At 42.2% G+C, this 22,670-nt stretch overlaps 1 protein-coding gene across 2 annotated transcripts in view; it reads right to left on the reverse strand.

Moving 5' to 3' along the window:
- The window catches only part of LOC135110984 (serine protease 33-like), an 84,049-nt gene that overhangs the window by 55,423 nt on the left and 5,956 nt on the right, over nucleotides 1–22,670 (reverse strand). Inside the window, exon 4 of one of the 2 annotated variants that reach the window (XM_064023786.1) lies at nucleotides 21,454–21,536. The gene's annotated coding sequence lies outside the window, so the exon portion shown is untranslated. Of the gene's footprint in view, nucleotides 1–17,082; nucleotides 17,432–21,453; nucleotides 21,537–22,670 lie in introns of those variants that run through there. The other variant, XM_064023787.1, reaches the window with a different exon arrangement.

Raw genomic sequence — 22,670 nt, forward strand, 5'->3', positions numbered from 1 at the left:
AAACACACATTGAAACACTCCAGACTCCCGTAGTAAACATTTTCAAAAGAAACAGGAATGAGGGATCGAGTTCTCACGGGATATTCTTCTCCTCAATGACGCAAAATCAGTGTTGAACTATAACAGGTCTTAAAAACACACTTTGAAACACTCGTGGCTCCCATAAGAAACATTTTCAATGACCACAGGAATAACGGGTGGTCGGGTTCTAGCAGGATATCCTTCTCAACGATGCAAAATCCATGTTAAAGGTACCACAGGCCTTGCAAACACACTTGGAAAACGCAATAACTCCTGCTACGGCTATAAAAATTAGACGCTGAGACGTTAGAGAATCCAGTCCTGTGTCTCGTGAGGATTCCTGAGGTATCGCAGGGTGTTCTTGGGGTTAGTATACGGTTGTCTTTATGGGGATGCCTTTGTTGCTTCTGCCAGACTCTCACGGGTATGAGGGAGATGGAAATGGCATGGCAATAGGGGAGGAGGAGGAGGAGGAGGAGGAGGAGGAGGAGGAGGAGGAGGAGGAGGAGGAGGAGAGAGAGAGAGAGAGAGAGAGAGAGAGAGAGAGAGAGAGAGAGAGAGAGAGAGAGAGAGAGAGAGAGAGAGAGAGAGAGAGAGAGAGATACTCATATAAAAAAAACACCAAAAAGTAAATAAACTTCTTTTCCTTCTTTTTTCTTTTTTTGACGTCGCCGTTGTTGTTGTTGTTGTTGTTGTTGTTGTTGTTGTTGTCGTTGTTATTGTTACTGCTGCTGTTGTTGTTGTTACTGTTGCTGTTGTTGTTGTTGTTGATGTTGTTGTTGTTGCTGCTGTTGCTATCATTGTTGTTCTTTTTCTTCTTCTGTCTTGTTCTTTTTCTTCATCGCTTATTACTATCACCATCTTTAATTACCACCTTTCCCTTCTCTCACCCCACTTGTCACTCTCTCGTTTCATCTTCCCTTAACACCATCAAGTTACATAATCCACTGTAAACTCTAAGAAACCGCCAAAAGTGGAAGGCCTTTCTGAATCACTGTACGATTATCACACCAAAGGTACGATTGCCACAACAAAGCAGGAACAACACGAGGCATCACTATCACAACCCTACACGTCCCGATGAAAAGAGCAAACAGAGTAATTAAAAATATTCACTTCCACTTCCTGGTATAGCGAATGAAAGGTGAAGGAGGGCACGCCAAGGAAAAGAGGAAGGAGATGAAAAAGAAGAAGAGGGAGGAGAAGCAAGGAGGGCAGAGTTCATGTCAAACAAAAAAAAAAAAAAAAGGTAAAAAAGTAAAAAAGTAAAAGAGGGGGAGGATGATGATGATGAAGGAGGCAAGTGAAGAAAAGGGTGCTATAAAAGAAAATGAAGACCGAAGAGATGGAAGGTTAAGAAGGATTAGAAGAAGGGGGAGAAGAAGAGAAGAGAAGAGAAGAGAAGAGAAGAAGAAAGTTTAATAATTATAAAAGAAAACAAAAACTACAGCGATTATCGAGAGAGAGAGAGAGAGAGAGAGAGAGAGAGAGAGAGAGAGAGAGAGAGAGAGAGAGAGAGAGAGAGAGAGAGAGAGGAGCTCAAGTAAGAGAGAGAGAGAGAAAAGTAAAACCGAAGCAAGAAAGCAACACTAATAACAGAGAAATACAGATAAGTATAGAGGGAGAAGGGAAAGAAGAGAGAAGACGAGAAGACGAGAAGCAAAAAAAGGTAAGGAAGAAAGGAAAGAAGGGAGGAAGGGAGAGAGTACGTACGTCATGTCGGAAACGGAAAAGAAAGTAGCTAAGAGGGAAGGAGAAAGCGAGATGAAAAAGCAAGGTTCGTGAAAATGAGAAGAGTGAGTAAGCTATGAGAGAGAGAGAGAGAGAGAGAGAGAGAGAGAGAGAGAGAGAGAGAGAGAGAGAGAGAGAGAGAGAGAGAGAGAGAGAGAGAGAGAGAGAGAGAGAGAGAGAGAGAGAGAGAGAGAGAGAGAGAGACTTACTTATTCCAGTCACAAAAGGGTGGAGTCACAGTGGAACAAGGAAGAAAGTTTACAGGAGACACAACAGCTTCACTCTTTAACTGGAGTACTGGTTTAAGAGTCCCTTGACCGCGTGCTTCCTTTCTCTTCACAAGAACACAGGAGCATAAGGAAGGCTATAACAAGCCAGCACACCAAAAAGTGGTGGTCCATGTATAAATGAATATAACCGTACCGAATTACAGCCTCTATGCATAAATTTTCTTCCAGCCGTTCGATTTGTGTTGTGCTGAAGGGGATGTGAAAGTCAGTACAAGAAGAGGAACGGAATGAGAGTAGATAAGGAAGATAGCAAAGGATTACAGTGGATATCAAACAACAAAACTCTTCACTTCAGTACATTCTACGAACTATAATATTCTTTGAAAAAAGTAATTACAGTTTAAAAGGGGAAGGGAATGTGATCTACAGATACTATGTATTTTTTGTTGGGGGGAGGGTAGAGATGCTTGCTGGTACAATGTGCTGTATGTACGTATGAGTCGCAGAAGAAGGAGGAGCTGGAGGAAGAAGCACTCGAATACTAACACCAAATACTCCAATAATACTGTTCTTGTATATAGTTCCTTCCACAAACCGACGAGTATAAGAGTACAGGCTAACATATGACCTGGAGCCGTCTTGTGTAGTCAGGAACTGGCTTTCATACATCAAGTGGCCTTTCGCAGCCTTTACTTTCTTCAGTATCGATATCAAGGCACTCAGACCTAACGCTGGATGCTGAAAATGTGAGAAGACAGCTTGAAATCACGATCTGTGCATACTAATAGCATACGATATCGTCTTCATACACAGAATAATCAGGAACAAAGGGACAGAGATTTCAGTGCGCCACAAGTACAAATCCAACAAAACTTTCGAACGCTGGCGAGTAAAATTCCCATCCTCAAGTGGTCGGTATGAAGTGGTATTGTCTGTCAATCTCGTGGCGGGAAGAGCCGAGTATAGTAATAGTGCTGGCAACATTAGTGGCAGAAACAGCAGGAGAAGTGGTAGGAGCAGAAGTGGTAATTGTAGTAATAATAGCGACAGTATAAGTAAAAGTGGTCACTATTTATTGGTATAGTCTGTAAATCTCGAGGCGGAAGGAGCAAAGCAGTAAACAGAAACAATAGTAATATTAGTGAGAATAGTAGAAGTAGCAGCAGAATTAACAGTAGCGACAACATAAGTAAAAGCACCAGTATATATTCGAGTCACTACAGAGCAATAAAAACCAAGGAGCGAGCAATAACAAAAAGCAGCATGAGTCCCAACCCTACAAGCAAAACCCAAGCATCAAGTCATCCCAGCAGCGTGGCGGCACAACCTGGCGAGGATGATCATTCCCTTCCCCATTCATCATCGTGATAGCAAGGACGCCCGTGTGTTTGAGGGAACCATGGGGAGAAACTCGTCTAGGAGCCTCATGCCGCCCGCCCCTCCACCCACACACCCAGCAAAAGGCGGCAGGGAGGTGGTGAAGGGACGAATCATAGAGGGAATGAGCGAAAAACAAAGAATTCAGTCCAGAGCGGATGTGGGTTAGTGGTAAAACTTTCATCGCGTCGGTAAGCGGATGGTGGTGGTGGTGGTGGTGGTGGTGGTGGTGGTGGTGGTCGTTATAGTACGCTAACACGATGGACGTTTCTATGATAATAATTGTAGTAGTAGTAATAGTAGTAGTAGTAGTAGTAGTAGTAGTAGTAGTAGTAGTAGTGGATGTTGATTTATCTGTCGTTATTGATGATGTTTAGGAGGAGGGTAATGGTGGTGATGATGGCAATGATGATGATGGCGATAATGATAATGGCAATGATGATAATGATGATGGAGTACTTTTACGTAGTAGTAGTACTAGTAGTAGTAGTAGTAGCAGCAACAGCACAGCAGTAGTAGTAGTAGCAACAGCAGCAGGAAAACCGTATATTAGTGATTAAGCGTCGCACTGCTGTCACATTAAAGGAAATCGTACATCAAGTAGATTACGAGCCACGGCCACCTTTGTGTTTCCTTCCTGCTACTCCCTCGGCACCCTTCTTCCTGTGATAAATTTTCTTTCTTCTCTAAGCAACATTCTCTCTCTCTCTCTCTCTCTCTCTCTCTCTCTCTCTCTCTCTCTCTCTCTCTCTCTCTCTCTCTCTCTCTCTCTCTCTCTCTCTCTCTCTCTCTGTCTTTCTGTCTGTCTGTCTGTCTGTCTGTCTGTCTGTCTGTCTGTCTGTCTGTCTGTCTGTCTGTCTGTCTGTCTCTCTCTCTCTCTCTCTCTCTCTCTCTCTGACACTCACTCACCCTGAGAAAATCTGGTTTGATTCCTTATTTTAATGTCTCGATGAACAGTTTGTGTAATTGTACTATTTTAATATACAAGTGGGCGCACTTGTGTGCATGTGTGTGTGCTGGTGTCACAATCATCGTTAGTATTACCGTCAGCCTCTACATGATATCCCTGTAGTACGATGAACCCTACAAGTCTTTCCTAGTCCTTTCCTTCTGTCGTCTGTCTAATGTCCCGGGCTACTCCAACAAGACAACTTTTCCACGTAGTTCGCTATCTGCCCAGCATTCCTTTACCCTACAACACAAATAAATTAAAGAAGAGGATGCAGAACCCCGAGATACCAGTTCTGTTTTAAGACTCGTCACCCTATTTCTCTATGCCTTTCATTAGCTTATTTCATTAACACGATAGCATACCCATTCATTAGGATACGCCAGACTCCTCCTCCTCTTCCTTGCTCACTTATTCACTCTCCTCCCACCCATCACTTACTCCTGTGCTTATGAGGGACATTATGATAAACAAAGCCCCCAACCCGAAAAAAAAAAGACACACACACAAAGAAGGCGCTCATTAAACATGTGTACCAACATCAGGTGGCGAACAATTACGTGCGTCTCGCTGGATCAGGTTCACAAAGCGGCTGACTGATCACCTTCCTGTTTACCTCTGGCTGCAAGCATCACTGGGCGGCCTCGTGCACACATCAAGGAAGTGGATAAGGGAGCGGCAGGCGTGCGCAGATGAAGGGAAGAAAAAAGAGAGAACAGAGGGAGGAAAGGAAGCAGATAAGGGGCGTGGACGATGACTGGATGAAGGGAGGGAAGAAAAACAATGAAATGTGTTGAGTGTAAAGTTTATGAGTAAGGAAGGGGTGGACTGAGATACCAGTTAGATATACGATGCATGAATGAATGAATAAATGAGAGAGAGAGAGAGAGAGAGAGAGAGAGAGAGAGAGAGAGAGAGAGAGAGAGAGAGAGAGAGAGAGAGAGAGAGAGAGAGAGAGAGAGAAAGGAATGGAAGGGAAACTGATCATTCCGCACCTCGCCGTCTGAACTTTCCGGTGAGGTGTGGAGGCGACCTTGGCAGCACCACGCCAGCACCGTTCATGGTCTTGGTCCTGTTATTGCGGTCTGCCTGAAATCTGCCATTCATCGTTGGGTTTTACTTTTGATCTTTAAATCTTACATTGTCGACCCTCAAAAGCCGCTGCCGCCGCCACCACCGCCTCCGTGTTTCATCTCGTGTGTTGGAACAATGCGTTACTTTTTTGTCACCTGAGTGTGGTAATATCTAACGTTCGCACTAAGGTAAGATGTCTTCAATGGGAGGTTTGTCTTGTCTTGTTTCGTGTCGCAAACCACCGGCTTAAGAACTTTTAAATCTCACGTCTGTATTGTTTGTTCACCAAAAAAAACAAAAAACACAAAGGGAAATCAAGGCACGCAAAGATACGCATCTGTTTTATTCATATATTAATTCATTCTCAACTTCCTTGTATTCTAATTACCACATTATATCTCATTAGCATTCACTAATATTTGATAGTCATTTAACTCAAAAATACTTATCGATGATGTAAATTTGGACAGCCTTTAACGTAAACTTTTAACTTAACCGCTTCCTGTCAGTGTGCTTTAAAATATCCAGCCTGGAACCGTCCCGCTGCTGAGCCAAAGCTGCACGGGAGACTTTCTCAAGGGGACTGCCAGTGCGTGAACCTGAGAAAGTTCCTCGCCGCCAAGAATTTCCAATCTGACTCATGACTTTCCACCGCCATGTATATAGGAAGTTTTTTTTGAGGCACAAAAAAAAAAAAAAAAAAAAAAAAAAGAGAAAGAAAAAGGGAATGAAACTATAAATTGTAAGTAAATAATTAAATAAGCAAGTAAACAAATGCATAAAAAAAGGGGAAGAAAGAAAAGAAAGGAAAGAAGAAAAGAAAAAAAAAGGAAAAGGAAGAAAGCAAGAAAGAAAAATACAACACGCCCACACATACCTGTTGCTCCGTAAATTATGAGATCTTTCCTTAACTTAAGTTCAAAACAGAAGTTCAAGATTCAAAATGCTCGCAAATTTCTTGCAGGAATTTTCACACAAAAGAAAGTATTTGTAACTCGAAGAATATAATAAAACATTTAAAAGAATGTGGTTAGTCTGAGCCTTTCCCGCTGCCAGGCCGCTCTCCGCCACCACCCTTATCGCGGCGAGGCTGTTCACTGTCTGGAGGAAGGGGCAAGAAAGGAATTTGACAAAGAGCTCTAGTGAAAGTGGGAGAAAGTGAGGTATGCCTGCGGCCTATGACCTGTCCTTGAGAAACGGTCAGTCTTTCTTTCTTTCTTTTTGTTTGCCTCCCACTCCCCACCCACTCCTTACCAGACCCGCTCTTCCCACCAGTAAAACAGACAGGCGAGTAAAAGAAATCCTGACGTGATATATAATTGTACTTTTTTTTTCAGCTTACAATGGTTCAATACTTCACACTATACTACACAGATAGATAGATAGATAGATATTTTATTGACCACAGCCAGGAGTCACATAATGCATTATTTAGCTAAATGAACACAATCTCGCTATGTATATACATATTTACATACACGAAATATATGTAATTATTAAGTCTGTAGTCCACAAAACTTCATACACTAACTAGAAATAATGACACACACACACACACACACACACACACACACACACACACACACACACACACACACACACACACACACCACACACACACACACACACACACACACACACACACCCAACCTGAGATCATTAAGTAATAAACCTGATACACACACAACACAACACAACACAACGCAACGCAACACAACAAAAGCACAGCGTCACAACCCACTCAGCGCCACTCCCTACTTCCCTCCCTCGCTCACTCCTTCAACATGCACAGCACCTCGCGGCAAAGGAAGAGAAAAACAGCAATACAATGTTCAGTAAAAAAAAAAAAAAAAAAAAAAACGAAAAAAAACAAACAAAAAAACAAAACAAAAGAAAAAATAATGTGGTTAGTTAAAATGGGGTAAAAAATGTGGTTAATAGAACTATATAAAAAAAAAAGTGAAACGAAAAAGAAAAAAAAAAATTGCCAAGGATTTAAGACTTCTATTGTTTGTTGTCAATCTTTCTTATTTTTTTTTTCCTGCCAAGACATTAAAAGGAAAAAAAAAAAAAAAAAGACGGTGACTGTGCTCCCCCGTTCAATAACGTATAATATAAAGACAAGAATAATAAGCTAGCAGCGTGACAAAAAGCGCTCACTGTGCGTATGAACTGACATTTACGAGTTGTCTGAGTATACTTATTTCCATCTTGGTCTGCCTCATACTAGCGCAGCGCCGCGTAACAAGCAGGCCTTGAGCTGACGGCGCCTCGAGGTTGAGTGCCCGCGGCCCGCCCTACGCCTACCGGGCCACACACCCTCCGTAGCCTTGAACTTTCACGAAAAAACAAAAGGACAACGAGACGGGACCAGCGTCTGGCGAATCACAAGTCTGTCAAGTTTATACATAAAAATACTAATGCAAGATTTTATAATTGCCTATCCATCTATTTTCAGTGACGGGTGCTCTTTTAAAACTTGCTATAACTTTTTATATCTACACTTTATATTGTGAACTCTCACTTTTCCGCTCCCCTCTCACTGTCCTCACATTATACAGGAATCCATTATTACACTGAACTCACCTATCCAACTCAGACTGATCTATCCAACTCAGACCGATCTATTTTAACATACGAGTATCATTCTCTCCTATTCTAAGTAACCAAAGTACCACAAGACGCAACTTCAAATAATCAACCCACAAATATTCAGGACCAGTAACACCCGTGCAATGTGTATACACAGTCCGGCGTGTGTATTCGTGTCAGTGGGGAGGAAGAGTCGGCAGAGATAAGCCGGTGAGATCCTCCCCAAAATCCCTGAATGCCTCCCTCCGCAACGCACACCCGCTGGCCACGTCCTTCTGATTTTCCCACGTACCTGATGAAAACTCCGCCTCAGGGGCAAAAACAATACCGTGCCAATCAGAGACCTCCTACGTGTACCACCTCGAGCCTAACCTTCCAACAAACACAAGGCCCGTGTCTCGCTTCCTCTACAAACACTCATCTCCGGTAATCGATCTGCTTTTTGTGCGCACTCTTCAAAACCAGAGGAGGAGAGGCAGGAATTCCGCACGCAGATGTCTCCGTCCGCTGGCCACGTGCAGGTCCTCGTGTCGTGCCGTGCAGCCTCGTTCTCCGCCAGGATGTACCACCCACGGCCGCCGGAAAGGGACGAACAAAGGGAGAGATTGACTGATTGATTGATTTAAGGACGCCACAGAGAGAGAGAGAGAGAGAGAGAGAGAGAGAGAGAGAGAGAGAGAGAGAGAGAGGAGAGAGAGAGAGAGAGGAGAGAGAGAGAGAGAGAAACAAGGTGATGAGACTTATCGGTGTCTGGGGAGGTGGTCTGTACATCGCAAGTCACGCCATCATTTCGGTCACCGTCAACTATTAACCCCACAATGAGACCGCTTTTCTCTCTCTCTCTCTCTCTCTCTCTCTCTCTCTCTCTCTCTCTCTCTCTCTCTCTCTCTCTCTCTCTCTGTCTCTCTGTCTCTCTCTCTCTCTCTCTCTCTCTCTCTCTCTCTCTCTCTCTTGCATATTCTTTTTGACAAATACGTTATCATTGTTAAACATGCGTCTTAATTTTCTCTCTCTCTCTCTCTCTCTCTCTCTCTCTCTCTCTCTCTCTCTCTCTCTCTCTCTCTCTCTCTCTCTCTCTCTCTCTCTCTCTCTCTCCGGCGATCCATCTACGCCAAGTCATCATTACCTATGGAGGATGAAGAGTAATTATCCTCCCTATAATTGCCAGTTTTCCTCCCTGAACACTTCTCCATCTCTTCCGTAGCACTTTAATGTACTACCTACTAATACGTCAAGATAATTGCGTCACATACTGTAAGACGTCAGCGGGCTGCTGCTGTTATGCGCTCCTTATAACGGATTGCATGATATATTACCGTCTGTCTTTGCGTGGGAGTCAATGCTATGGTGGATGTTTTTGTTTTCCCCGAGCAGATAACAGACGGATATTTAAAGAAAGGGAACAGGAATGTAAAATTTTAAGCGCTAGATTTTTTATTTCTCTTCTTTTGCCAGAGTCACATACAATAGTACAGCTTTTGGTATTTATTATTGTACTTGTCTCCAAAATAGTTCGGTAGTGTAAAGGATATAAAACTGACCTATCACCTCTCTTTTTCCTTCTCTCTTACTGTTTATGCAAACCTCTTGTCAGTGCTCTGAATGTGGACAAAGGACGACCATAGCAGTCAGTTTAGGGGGTAAGGGTTGCAACAAGAAGAGACGAGTGGAGACGCTTAGAGAAAGTTTGTCCTACAGTGGAATTAGAGAGACTCAATTGCCAGTTTTTTGACATGAAAAGTCCTGGAAGAGTTGCAATAGGCATCTGTGTGCCTCGTGTTTCAAGAGTCCTGGAGGAAGAAGGGTTAGGCATTCAGTCTTGTCTTTCACATCACGGCCCACTAGCAGGTCTATATAATAAAACACACACATGCACATACAAATACACACACATAAAAAAACAATTATATATATACTCTATTATGTTAATTATTGTACCTTACACTATATTTATAGCACCATCAGAACAGTTGACTAATTTCTTGTCACTGAATTCAGAGATCGCGATACAAAGTCTTAGTTCACATTCATCCCATAACTGTACTGAGATTTTTCCTTTGCCGCATCTGAACATTTATGTATGTTACCGCGTTTGCTTTTCCTTTATTTCCTGGCAGTGTGGCGTGCGTGAGTAAGCGACTTGGCCACCAGGCTGAGCGAAAAAAAAGTGCTCTAATTGCTGGGCTGTGGGTTAAAGTGGCTTCACGCGGTCACTCCACACCACCGGGTTGGAGTGTGGCTGGTGTGCCTTTCTTCACTATTAGCTCCCCTTTTCTGTGCTGCTGCTACTACTACTACTACTTCTACTACTACTACTACTACTACTACTACTACTACTACTACCACCACCACGACCACCATCACCACCACCACTATTACTACTACTGCAATTAATACTACGACTACTACTACTACTACTAGTAGTACTACTACTACTATTACTGGTGAAAACTCCATCCCCCTCTCTCTCTCTCTCTCTCTCTCTCTCTCTCTCTCTCCCTCTCTCTCTCTCTCTCTCTCTCTCTCTCTCTCTCTCTCTCTCTCTCTCTCTCTCTCTCTCTCTCTTTCTCTGTCCCTTTCTCTTCTGCTCCAATGGTTGGGGAAGAGAAACTTTCTACCATTACTACTACTACTACTACTACTACTACTACTACTACTACTACCGTCACGACCACCACCACCACCACTATTACTACTATTACTACTTCTACTACTATTACTACTACTACTACTACTACTACTATCACCACGACCACCACCAGTACCACCACCACCACTATTGCTACTACTGCAATTAATACTACGACTGCTACTACTACTACTAGTACTACTACTACTATTACTGGTGAAAAGTCCATCCTCTCTCTCTCTCTCTCTCTCCTCTCTCTCTCTCTCTCTCTCTCTCTCTCTCTCTCTCTCTCTCTCTCTCTTTCTGTCCTTTCTCTTCTGCTCCGATGGTTGGGGATGAGAAACTTTCTACCATTAAGGTCAGACCACCACGCGTCGACCAACAAACAGGCTCGTGTGGTTTGTGTATCCATCTTTGTAACTCTCCCCCTCACCCCTTCCTTTATCCTCCGAGTTTCCCTAACCTACTCTTCCTCCTCCCCCTCCTCCTTCTCTTCCCTTTCCTCCAGCTCTGCCTGACGCCGCCGCGGAAGACAAAAGCCGCAAGTCACATCGGACAAAGTAATCGAGGTAAATGACAAGGTGGTGACGAGGCAAGACGTGATCCCAGGAGCTTCTGGCGCGAGAGAACGAGGAGCTCGAGTGGTAGTAGTGGAGGTGGTGGTGGTGGTGGTGGTGGTGGTGGCCTAATTATAGCAGTGTAACAGTGATGATTAAATATTGTCACCTCTTTTACTCCTCCTTCACCTAGTAAGCCATACAGCGTGACAGACTGACACAACGCAGGATGTACGCATGATGACCCGTGACTCCTGATGGCTTGGCAGTACGGAGGAGTGCGAAAGTCGTGTGTCTGAGGAGGGTTTTACGAGCCAGGGTTATTGACCTCTGAGTCTCGAAAACCTTTTGCACCGACCCTACATCATTACCAAGAAGGAAAAAAGTCAACAACGGTCGACAGGCGGAACGAGTCACTCCAGCAAGAAGCTTAATGGACCTTGGAAAACAGTTCGTGCCTGTAGACTGCACCAGGGGGCGAGGCTTAACAGTGCATGCTCTAACACCTCACACTGCTGCGAGAGAGGCTTGTGGGAAAGTACTCGTGCCTGCAGACTACAAGAAGGAAGTTAGAGTCTTACAGTAAACCAATATACGCTCTAACACCTCTATCATACACACGTGCATTGTCTCATACTGGTGCCACAGAAGCCTGTGGGTGGAGTGGGTGTAGCCAAGGAACAGCTAGGGAGGATGCTGCGGCCTATACAGCTTCCTTCACTTAGCCTAGCGGTACACAGGGGTCGAGGGCGGCTGGCTGGTGACGAACTGTTTACTGCGGGGTGACGAAAATGAGAGATTCTGATGAGACGGGAAATAATAGTGCCTGTCGTAAAAATGAAGGCGGGAGCGTGCTTGAAAAAGTGGGACTAAAAACGTTGGCAGGAAATAGTGCCGACAGCTGTGGCTTGAGGAGGACTGCTTGGCGGCAGATGTCACTCCACTGAGGCAGCAGCTGCGGACGGCGAGGCGCGAAATGGACCACCAAACAGTTAACGCGTAATTAGTGAACAAAAAGCCTCAGTGTTGCAGGTTCGCACAAGTACTCGCATAACACCGTCAAAGTACTCATATACTTATCGAAAACACCTGTTGCTCACCACGACTCCCTGTAAATGAAAACTGACGAAAACTTCAGACACTTCTTAAGGGAACTCAAACAATGTATTCATCACCGCCACGCAGTGAAGGTTAATCAGATGAAAATATATGGAACAGATAAACATACTTAACCTATTGACAGTATAGCTTGATGTTTCCTTTAATTGTAAAGTTCTGAGGTAGGGAAACATGTTCGCATCTTTACATGAAGGAGAGACAACAAAAAATAAACAAATAAATGAGTAGATAAATAAATAAATAAATAAATAAATAAATAATAATAATAATAATAATAATAATGATAATAATAATAATAATAATAATAATAATAATGATAATAATAATAATAATAATAATGATAATACGCTGACCGCCGCACACGTGCAGTCCTCGCTGGCAACACGGGAAGAGGAAAAACCACATAAATAACGATGAAAAAAAAAAGTATAAAAAAGCACTGCTGCGGGACATGATCAACTCCAAAGAGGGGGAAAAAAAAAATAGTGTCGGTAAGGAAGTGGCGGAAGGGACGGGTCGTGGGTCTGTTGCAGCGGCGGACGAGGCGGCGCTACTGTATCTAAGTGAGGTGACGCGCTGCAGTGGTGGCAATACTTAGGCTACACTCAAACCCACACACTCACAGGGGTAATGTATAATTTTCTATGAAATCTAATGGGGATCACTTGCACCTGTTTCAGATTCAAGACTATGTTCTGAAGCACTTCTGCACCGCACTTCGACTACATTCAGAAAGCTCTACTAGTTGAAGTGATATGGTTTTTTAAGGAAGTTTTTTATGTTTTAGTGACGGATTAATGAGGTTTCTACACTAATAACAGGAGACACTCCTGAGAAAACCCAGCTAATCATCCCACTGACCTTGAAAAATAGTCATGGTGAGAGAGCAAAGCGTCTCACGTTACGGAATTACGAGTCTTTAATGTCTTTTTGAACACGTCTGAGGAGGAATATGGACATAACTCACCACCACCACCACCACCAACAGCACCACCACTGTTATCTCCGCTCAACCATCTTCACCACCACCACGATTCTGTCACTACCACTACTCCCTCTGCTTCCCACTATCACCGCAATCATCTATATATCTCTTTGTAATCATCAACACCATCACAACCACCATCGCGTAAAGGCCCGTATTCTTCTACTATGACTCTGCAAAGGTCACAGAGACGATTACTTGCGTTCCCATGAGTGTTTTCTTCCTACTGGTGATGTAGAGTACTAAGTATCAGTAGAGACGAAAACACTCTTGAAAACCACAGTAAGCTCCACCACTCGAACAGTCTGTTGGTAGTAGCAAATCAGATGACGAGGTGTTTACGAATCGAGTTAAGCTGAGTTGATGGTCGGGAGTGTTGCCTTTGGAATGGCACTCCCTGACGCTTCTCTTCTCACTGTCTGGGTCTTCTGTTTTCTTCTTTCTCTTTCCGTTTCTTTTTTTTTATTATCCAAAATTTATGCACTGTTCTCTTCGTCTCCTCACTATATTTATTTTCAAACAGGTATGTCCCAATAATGTCCATCTTCTTCTCTACACTGTTGCTGCAATCTGACACTTTTCCTTCTCTCCTCCTGGTATTCTTGGCAATATAATAGAAAAAGGTTTCAGATCTTCATATGGTCAGTGGTATCCTCATAACTATCTTCACACTTATCCCTCCTTTCTTGCTATCCCTACCATCACTTGAGCTCTTTAATACCATCACATCCACCACCAACGCCACAATCACCACCATTAAAGTTATTATATATAAAAATCTCATATCCAAGTGCTGCATGTTTCTCGAGGCTAAATGTTGTGATCTCAAGGGCCATGGTTGCCAGACTTCAAATACAGCCATTTTTCTAACCAACCTCTGTGTGGGATTGATGTGCGATAATACGTAACTATGTACGATGGTGCAATCATCATTATGGAGGAGTAAGGAAGTGTGACTAAGAGTGTAGGATGGGTAAAATTTGCTTTCTCTCTCTCTCTCTCTCTCTCTCTCTCTCTCTCTCTCTCTCTCTCTCTCTCTCTCTCTCTCTCTCTCTCTCTCTCTCTCTCTCTCTCTCCCCAAATGAATGTAAACGTTTCATTTTTTTTTTTTAGTGGGTTCTGTAGCATAATTCCCTCAGTGTCTATCATTGGTTTGTATTGCTGCCTTGTACATCTCCTAATTTCAGCTTCAGTAGCAAAGCGTGAAGGAGTGAGCATTGCTGTCTGTTAACCCGCAGAGGATCAGACCTTCAGCTACACCTTGAAGAATGAGGAGCAAGTGGATGAGTGAAATGAGCCAAAATAGATAAGTATTGGACATTATAAGTCATATGCCACTGTGCAAGACCCCGTATTCTGAAACCCCTTGGCCCTAATGATCATGCGGAATCCTTGTTAACCCTTTCACTGCGACATGAAACAATTAGCAGCACCGGAATCAATGTGTGAAGTCTGTATAAGCATCTACAAGAAAGTTAGCGATGAAAAAGAATACATTTTGCAATTTCTTTCCAGTTCAAAGATTGGATGTAGCTGTAGAACAAGTGAAGATGTCTCAGAGTGATTGGTAATTAGGGAAAGGTGTACCAAGTGGCAGTCAAAAGGGTTAAGTTATCATTGGAATAATGAAAACGCCTTTGAAATTCCTATTAACCTGCGCTAGAGCTGTTGAACATAGTATACAGGTATAACGCGAAAAATACGTGACTATTTGAGGTGTTATTATGAAGATATGACGCGGAAACATTTGACTATGTGAAGTGTACGAATATATGGTAAAGCAAGGAATATAACACGATGATGTATGAGACTAAGAATGGGGATAAGATTTAAGATCATGACAATATAGATAAATTAAATAGATGATGGAGATTTATAAGAAGACTATAATATTACCTAAGAGCAAATGTGGTGATTCTGTAAGTATAGGAATATCACGAAGATTTAGGTGATGGGAGAAGGAAGTCACGCAAGGAATAGTGACAGCGAAGGAGACAGCGTAACGAGGGCAGGGAAGAGATAAATCATCGAGAGAGAAAGGGATATTTTGGATAAAGGTTGACTGGCTGTTGATTGCCTGAGCGTGGGCGTGTGAGAGCAGAGCATGAACCTATTCGATAGTGAACATCTCACCAGTCAGTTCCATTCAGCAGAGCATGCACCTATTCGATAGTGAACATCTCACCAGTCAGTTCCATTCAGTAGAGCATGACCCTATTCGATAGTGAACATCTCACCAGTCAGTTCCATTCAAAGACACGCGCCTTCTGTGACATGAACGTTTTGCTTTCATAGTTTGAGCACTGATGTGGCACAATTTATTTACTTTTTTTGAGACAACAATACTCATCGCAAACTACAAACTGGTTACATAGTGATGTCAAAACCAAAGCAGTGTAGCATAGTAATATTTTTTTCTCTCTCTCTTGGGCTCATATAGTTACAGTTATTTTCCCACGAAGAACATTCCTGCTAACGTATGACAACTTGTATATGGATATGAAAATCAAATTCTTCTTACATTTCACTCCATACATTTCCATAAGTATTAATTGTAAAAAAAAAAAAAAAAATAGATAAATAAATAAAAATTTCGTAGCCAAAAAAAAAAAATTCTATTAGTTACGATAAAAAAAAAAATAATAAATAAATAAAAACCGGCTCATAAGCAAATAAAAGCAGAATGCATTTTTCCCCAATTTACCAAACATGCCACACGAGGGCGGGCGAGCACCTACACCTGGTCTGGGCCAAGGTCACCCAGCGTGTTGGACCTGCAAGGTGACCTGAAGATTCACCAACAAGTAAAGACTGAACAAGGTCATCACATTTCCAAGTAATTTCAGGGTTGGTCAGTAGATAACATTGTGAGGCAACGTGGTGAGGCGTCGAGAGGCACCGTGGAGGACAGAGTGGCAGGTGGCACCGTGAAGGACTGAGTAGCAGGTGGCACCGTGGAGGACAGTGTGGCAGGTGGCATCGTGGAGGACAAAGTGGCCTTGCAGAAGAGGGTGGATGACCCGCCACGCGCCTCAAGGCCAAGGCAATACTGATAAGTATTCCATGATTGCAATAAAATATCAATATAACCATAAGACGTTTCAAGAATTTCATTAACATATTATTTTGTCACAATCAAAGGACCTTCGAATGTTATCAAAGAATGAATTAATGAAGACAATAATTTCTCTTTCAGTAAGCGTTCCATCTCAGGTGCGGTCGATGTACTTTTCCTCTACAGATCAGTAAACTAGATCTGCCAACTGGTATTTCAACGCTGCAGGTTTCCGGTTTACCTGCATACTGCTCAGCGCGCCAAGTAGTTCGCTTTGTGATTAACGAAAAAAGTAACGCGTCGGGGAACAGTGATCCTGCAATCACTGTGTAATAAAATGTCAAAGGTACGTACCATCCTTGAGACAGAAAAAAAAAAGTTAGTTTTCGTCCACACCAAGTAAACAAAAAATTCAGTTATGTAAAAGTGACATTTATCAACATCTTCATCTTCCCAAATAGTGAGTGTCGAGTGTGGATGAGGAACACACACAGAGCCATGTGGCGGAGAATTCTGAACGCCATATAAGTTGAATTTCAGAACACAAGAGTACAATGAAGAAAAAAAGAAGAAATAAGTGTTTGTGTGTTGCTATCGCTTGTTTCACTCATTGCTAACGGCTTGTCTCGACTAAGACCTTGACACGAGTCTCAAAGGTTATCGCTGGATGATTCTGGGTTCAACAAGTGAAGCTCGGCCTGTAATCACACAGTAATGAAAATCATCGCACAAATGACGGCGACGAAGTGCATGCTTGACTCACCTCAACCAGTGCCGGGTGTGTTCAGGTCGTCTGGGGCAAGGCAGCGTCTGGCTGGCTTCTAATAAAGCGACATGTTTCTCCTCGTATCAAAGCGATCACTGTCTTTCAGTTTATGTGGACAAGTTGTGATTCCAGTGTCTTCAAAAATCCACACAAGTGATACGCCACATCGTTATGACAACTGTTTACTTTAATATCAGTTTCCATTAACTAAAGAAACTTTTAGAAAACGGAGGAGATTCGATGCCTGCACAGGTTACCGACCTACGAGCCCATGAGAGAGAAAGTCAAGAGGGAGATTTGTTACATACTCCCTCGCTCTCTCACGGCGCGAGGCGCACTGACTGGTCCATTCTGCCAGAGCTGCCTAGTAGAAGTGAGTGTGTTCGTGCGTTCACCCCTCTACTGAGGGAGAAATCGACGCCCCTCCTGACCCAGAAGTTGCTCTGTCTATGTATATTTGGACCAGTACAATATATATGAGTCAGTTTGTTAATGTACTGCTCATCTCTCAGCAAACACGGAAGGGTACAGGTCAGTGTCCTCGTGTGAGGCACGAGCTCAGCGAGGTTCATGGTCACTCGCCAGCCACCGGGGCACGCCGAGCCTCGGGGAAACACTCGCAGGGCAGTGACCTATTTGTCTACCTTCTACCTGAGAGAGAGAGAGAGAGAGAGAGAGAGAGAGAGAGAGAGAGAGAGAGAGAGAGAGAGAGAGAGAGAGAGAGAGAGAGAGAGAGAGAGACAGACAGACAGACAGACAGACAGACAGACAGACAGAGAGAGAGAGAGAGAGAGAGAGAGAGAGAGAGAGAGAGAGAGAGAGAGAGAGAGAGAGAGAGAGAGAGAGAGAGAGAGAGAGAGAGAGAGAGAGAGAGAGAGAGAGAGACAGACAGACAGACAGAGAGAGAGAGAGAGAGAGAGAGAGAGAGAGAGAGAGAGAGAGAGAGAGAGAGAGAGAGAGAGAGAGAGAGAGAGAGAGAGAGAGAGAGAAGGCAGACAGGCAGACACAAAACCAAGATATACAAGCAGCACACATCTTCAGTCTTCATATCAACATGCTACAATAAAAAAAAAGAAAAAAAATACCGTAAAAGATTCCTTCTTTTTTTTTCTTTTTTTTTTTATGGGTAGTACATATTTGGATAATGAGTAGCATTGTGTAATGGATGTACCAGTGGCCGTGTATGGCGTCGGGGAGCAGCGTGCCCCTAGCGATGAGGAAGAACCAGGCGGAGCGGTGGGGGCACGGAAGGTGAGTAGCAATTGAGCCAGTAAACAGAAACATTTTGCTCTCTCACCACGACTATCTTCAATGGCCACAGACATCATCACCTGAGTTCTCGAGTGTGTTTCTCCGGTTGATAATGTAGAAATCTTGTCTATCTGTCCATAGAATCATGAAAACACCCTCCAAAACCCATGCACCTTCAAGTAGAGCGTTTTGAATGAAATAGGGATGCGGCGCAGAAGTGTTTCAGAATATGGTTCTCTGCCTCTCACCAAAGTTTCATGCATCTCCGTTATAATACACATGCCTCGCGTGGTAAATTTAAACCTGTTTTCATAAGATCAGGTGTGTATTAAGGAAGGAAAACGGAATTGCGGGAATTGGTAACAACTGTTTGCTAGTGGTGTCTCACTATATGCGAGGAATGATGATAATAATAATAATCCTTAGCAGCAAATATCTAACTATGCTGTATATTCTTTTTTTTCCTATTTTAATGCTTCGGCTTTATGAAACGAAAAAAAATGTGCGTGTGTGTGTGTGTGTGAGAGAGAGAGAGAGAGAGAGAGAGAGAGAGAGAGAGAGAGAGAGAGAGAGAGAGAGAGAGAGAGAGAGAGAGAGACCTGTAGTACGTAGGGTAGATAGTTTCCTCGTACAATGCAGATAAAAGGAAGTTGGAAAAATGTTGAATACCTTACACAAAAAAAGAAGGTGATTTAAAGATTAAAGATGTATGTGTGAGGTAGCGAGGCATGAATACAGCGCGGCGGAAAACAAAGTAATGGATGCATGACAGCCTGGAAAGGGAGGAGTCTGTCAGGGCGAAGAGGAGGCATCGGGTTTAGTTCCACACCCACGTTTATGTAAGGCTTGAACAGTGATCCTTCAAACTGCGTCCTTAGCAGTGACTAGAACCTAACTTGACTCACTGAAAGGGGGAGGATCCTGTATTACTACTACTACTACTACTACTACTACTACTACTACTACTATTACTACTACTACTACTATTACTACTACAGTTTCTTAAGTCTCTGCCTCTGCTTTTGAATGGCGTTTAAAAGACTGTGATTTTAATTAACTATCTGCACATCATTTTTCTCCTTCTTGCCGAGTGTTTAGTGCAGGATGTGAGTATATCGGTAGCAAATGTGGTTTAATCGCAGAAACAATGGCGGTAATGGTGGCAGTGGTGATGATGACATGCTATGTGAATCTGTCATAAATAGTCTGGCCAAGTAAGTCGTGCTGGTGAGGAAGTTTTTGGCGTGCCAGCAGTACCGAAGTCCGCTGAAGAGAAAACGGCAGCTGCAGTGTCACGTGGCAAAATAAACCCTTCTTGCTGGTGGACGAAAAGGGTTTATACGTGCACCTCCGCTCGTTTCCAGTGGTCAGTTCTTGTTCACGATTTTGTAGAGTAATCTTCTCTATTATTATTATTATTATTATTATTATTATTATTATTTTTTTTTTTTTTTTTTGCTTGTAGCAACAGCCGTCCAAGGTATTCAGCTCCAGTATGCAAGGCTAGTTTCTGCTCTTCCATAGAAATGCAAGCAGATGAGGAACCATCATAATAAGGTTGAGTACCAGCCGTGACTGTAGACGGGACAAAAGCAAGTCTTCTGCCCTACTTCCAATGGTGGTGGGGAAAGAACAGCCATGACCAGGCGTGACATGCCACGATAAGCTTGAGCGACACAAATTTTTCACAGTGAATCATCTTTCGTTTTGTAAGGGAAAACTTTGACGAAAAGGCATGATCTTATTTTTACAAAGGTGTGATGACACACCTACATTCAGCAACCGGTGTGCTGCAGAACACTGGTGCACCGAGATTACTGGTCAGGTGAGTTGTGGAGTGTGATGAAAAACGTTACTTAAAGGAGAACGTATCCCAAATATTCTTTTGAGTTTATAGGAACGGTGTGTAGATAATAAATATTAACTTTAACCACATTTCACTTTTAAACAAAAATTAGAAAGCCAAAAATCCGACTTTATTGACTGATATAAACTTTCTATATCAATATTCAATTTTTATTTTTCTTGTTTTAAAATTCTGTAATTTTGAAAGAAAAATTTAATCGCAAAAACTCTTGTATTTTCGGGTCCAAAACTTGAAAAAATAAAAAATTCAATTTCATTTTTTTTTCTTTTTTATCAGGTAATGAAGATCTACGTGACATGATCCGTGCTGAGGATATCTAATATTAGTGTTTTTTTTTTCAAGTTTGTTTTATAGGCACGTATTTACATCACCCTACTAACACTGTATACATATTTCAAAGGAATCAACCCCAACAACTGCGTTCCTCGCCACTCGGTCAACGAAATCCTCATGTTCACAATGAGGAAGGGCCTCTGTCGTCATTGCCGTCGCGTTTGCAGCCGTGGCATTTGTTCCTCCCGTGGGATACGTAAGTACTGGATTGCTCGCGGTCTTTACACGGGAAACTTGTTTTCGCGCTAGTGAAAGCTTTTTGATGACTGTCTACGTGAAGGCCAGTGTTTCGCGTAGGCAGGCATGGCTGCTTCACCCTTACCATCTGTCTTAGTCTTGCGTTCTATGGCTAAGTACGAGTATATAAGTAAATAAATAAATCATAAATAAATAGATAAATAGATGAATAAGTAAAAATGCATTTGAGCAACACATGATGAAAACTTACCTGGAGCGTAATTCCTTTTTTGCATAGAAAGGTGACTAGACACAAGCTGCACAATTACTGCCAAGTGCCATTCCCAACAGTGCATAAAAAAATAAATGAATAAGTAAATAAATAAATAAATAGATAAATAGCTGTCCTCTCTTGAAAGCGTTCAGGCACAGGTTGGAGGAAAAAAAAAAAAAAAAAAAAAAAAAAAAAAAAAAAAAAAAAAAAAAGAGGTCAAGTCAAAGTGCACCAGATCTAACCAGTGAACGGGATGCAGAAGTAAAGATAATGGTTAACTCTGGGGTTTGAAGACTACAATGACAGAGACGAGAGTGGACAGAAAGTGTCATGCACCCTGGGCTGAAGGAGGGAGCGAGAGGCACGTGATTGGCGGGCGCAGAAGAGTAACCACACCAGCCGCTGAGCGTGTGAGGCTTAACGGGAGGTAGGAAAGATGATGAGGCGAAATATTATTGGTTCTGACCTGTTCGGAAGTGGTGAATGATCTGAGTAACCCTCCACACATACATGAGGCGTGTTCTCCATGCATGGGTATGGCGTTGCTCTCTGAAAGAGGGAAAAAGTGGCAGAGAGAATAATGAACATTTAACTTTTAAGCAAATCCATCTTACAAGAACTGAATTTACATTATTTCTTTTAGGATTCCTCATGAAGGATAGTTATGAAATATTTGAATGAATAAATAATTAATTAATCAAACTTATTATAGTGTGTGTGTGTGTGTGTGTGTGTGTGTGTGTGTGTGTGTGTGTGTGTGTGTGTGTGTGTGTGTGTGTGTGTGTGTGTGTGTGTGTTTAATGTTTGTGGTGCTCAGAAAGATATCTTCACTTTCTATTTTACTTTTTACGAGCAAAGGAGATTGATAAAAGACTAATATATATATATATATATATATATATATATATATATATATATATATATATATATATATATATATATATATATATATATATACACACACACAGGGTGTCTCATAAGATTTCATACATAGGAAAAATTATAAGAAATTATAGAATTATAGAAAAAATAAATTTTAATATGAATACATATTATATAAATACATGACTGCCTTTGTGTTGAAAACACATTTCAATGCGTGTCCTCCACTGCTGAAGAACACGTTTAAACACATCTGGATTTATGCTTGTAATGGCGTTCGTGATACCATATGTATGGAAACTTATGGGATACCATATATATATATATATATATATATATATATATATATATATATATATATATATATATATATATATATATATATATATATATATATATATATATTATGCACTGTTATGTCCTTATTCGTATATCTATTAATATCTATTATTGAAGAGGTGAGATGTAGCGATCAGAATGTGTTTGGCCGGCTGTGGCAGCCACCACAAATTGACTATGCAGAGCGGAGTATGTGCAGAAGTGGCCAAAACATCTAAACTAGCAATTACTGAGAGAGCAATAACCTGCAGTGGTGGCTAAGCATCCAAGTAGGCAGTTCCCTCACACAATAAAGTGACGGAATGGTTGTATGGAGGGCAGACTCATCCCAGATACGAGAACGGAGAGAACACACTGGAGTCTCTGTACATATTGTATATTAAGAATTAAAGTTACGCAAGCCACAAGCCACAAGTCACAAGCATTCCTCTAACAATAAGAAGACGAGGATGGAGTTATCTG

Source organism: Scylla paramamosain, chromosome 21 (assembly GCF_035594125.1).
Source record: "Scylla paramamosain isolate STU-SP2022 chromosome 21, ASM3559412v1, whole genome shotgun sequence".
NCBI classification, from domain to species: domain Eukaryota; kingdom Metazoa; phylum Arthropoda; class Malacostraca; order Decapoda; family Portunidae; genus Scylla; species Scylla paramamosain.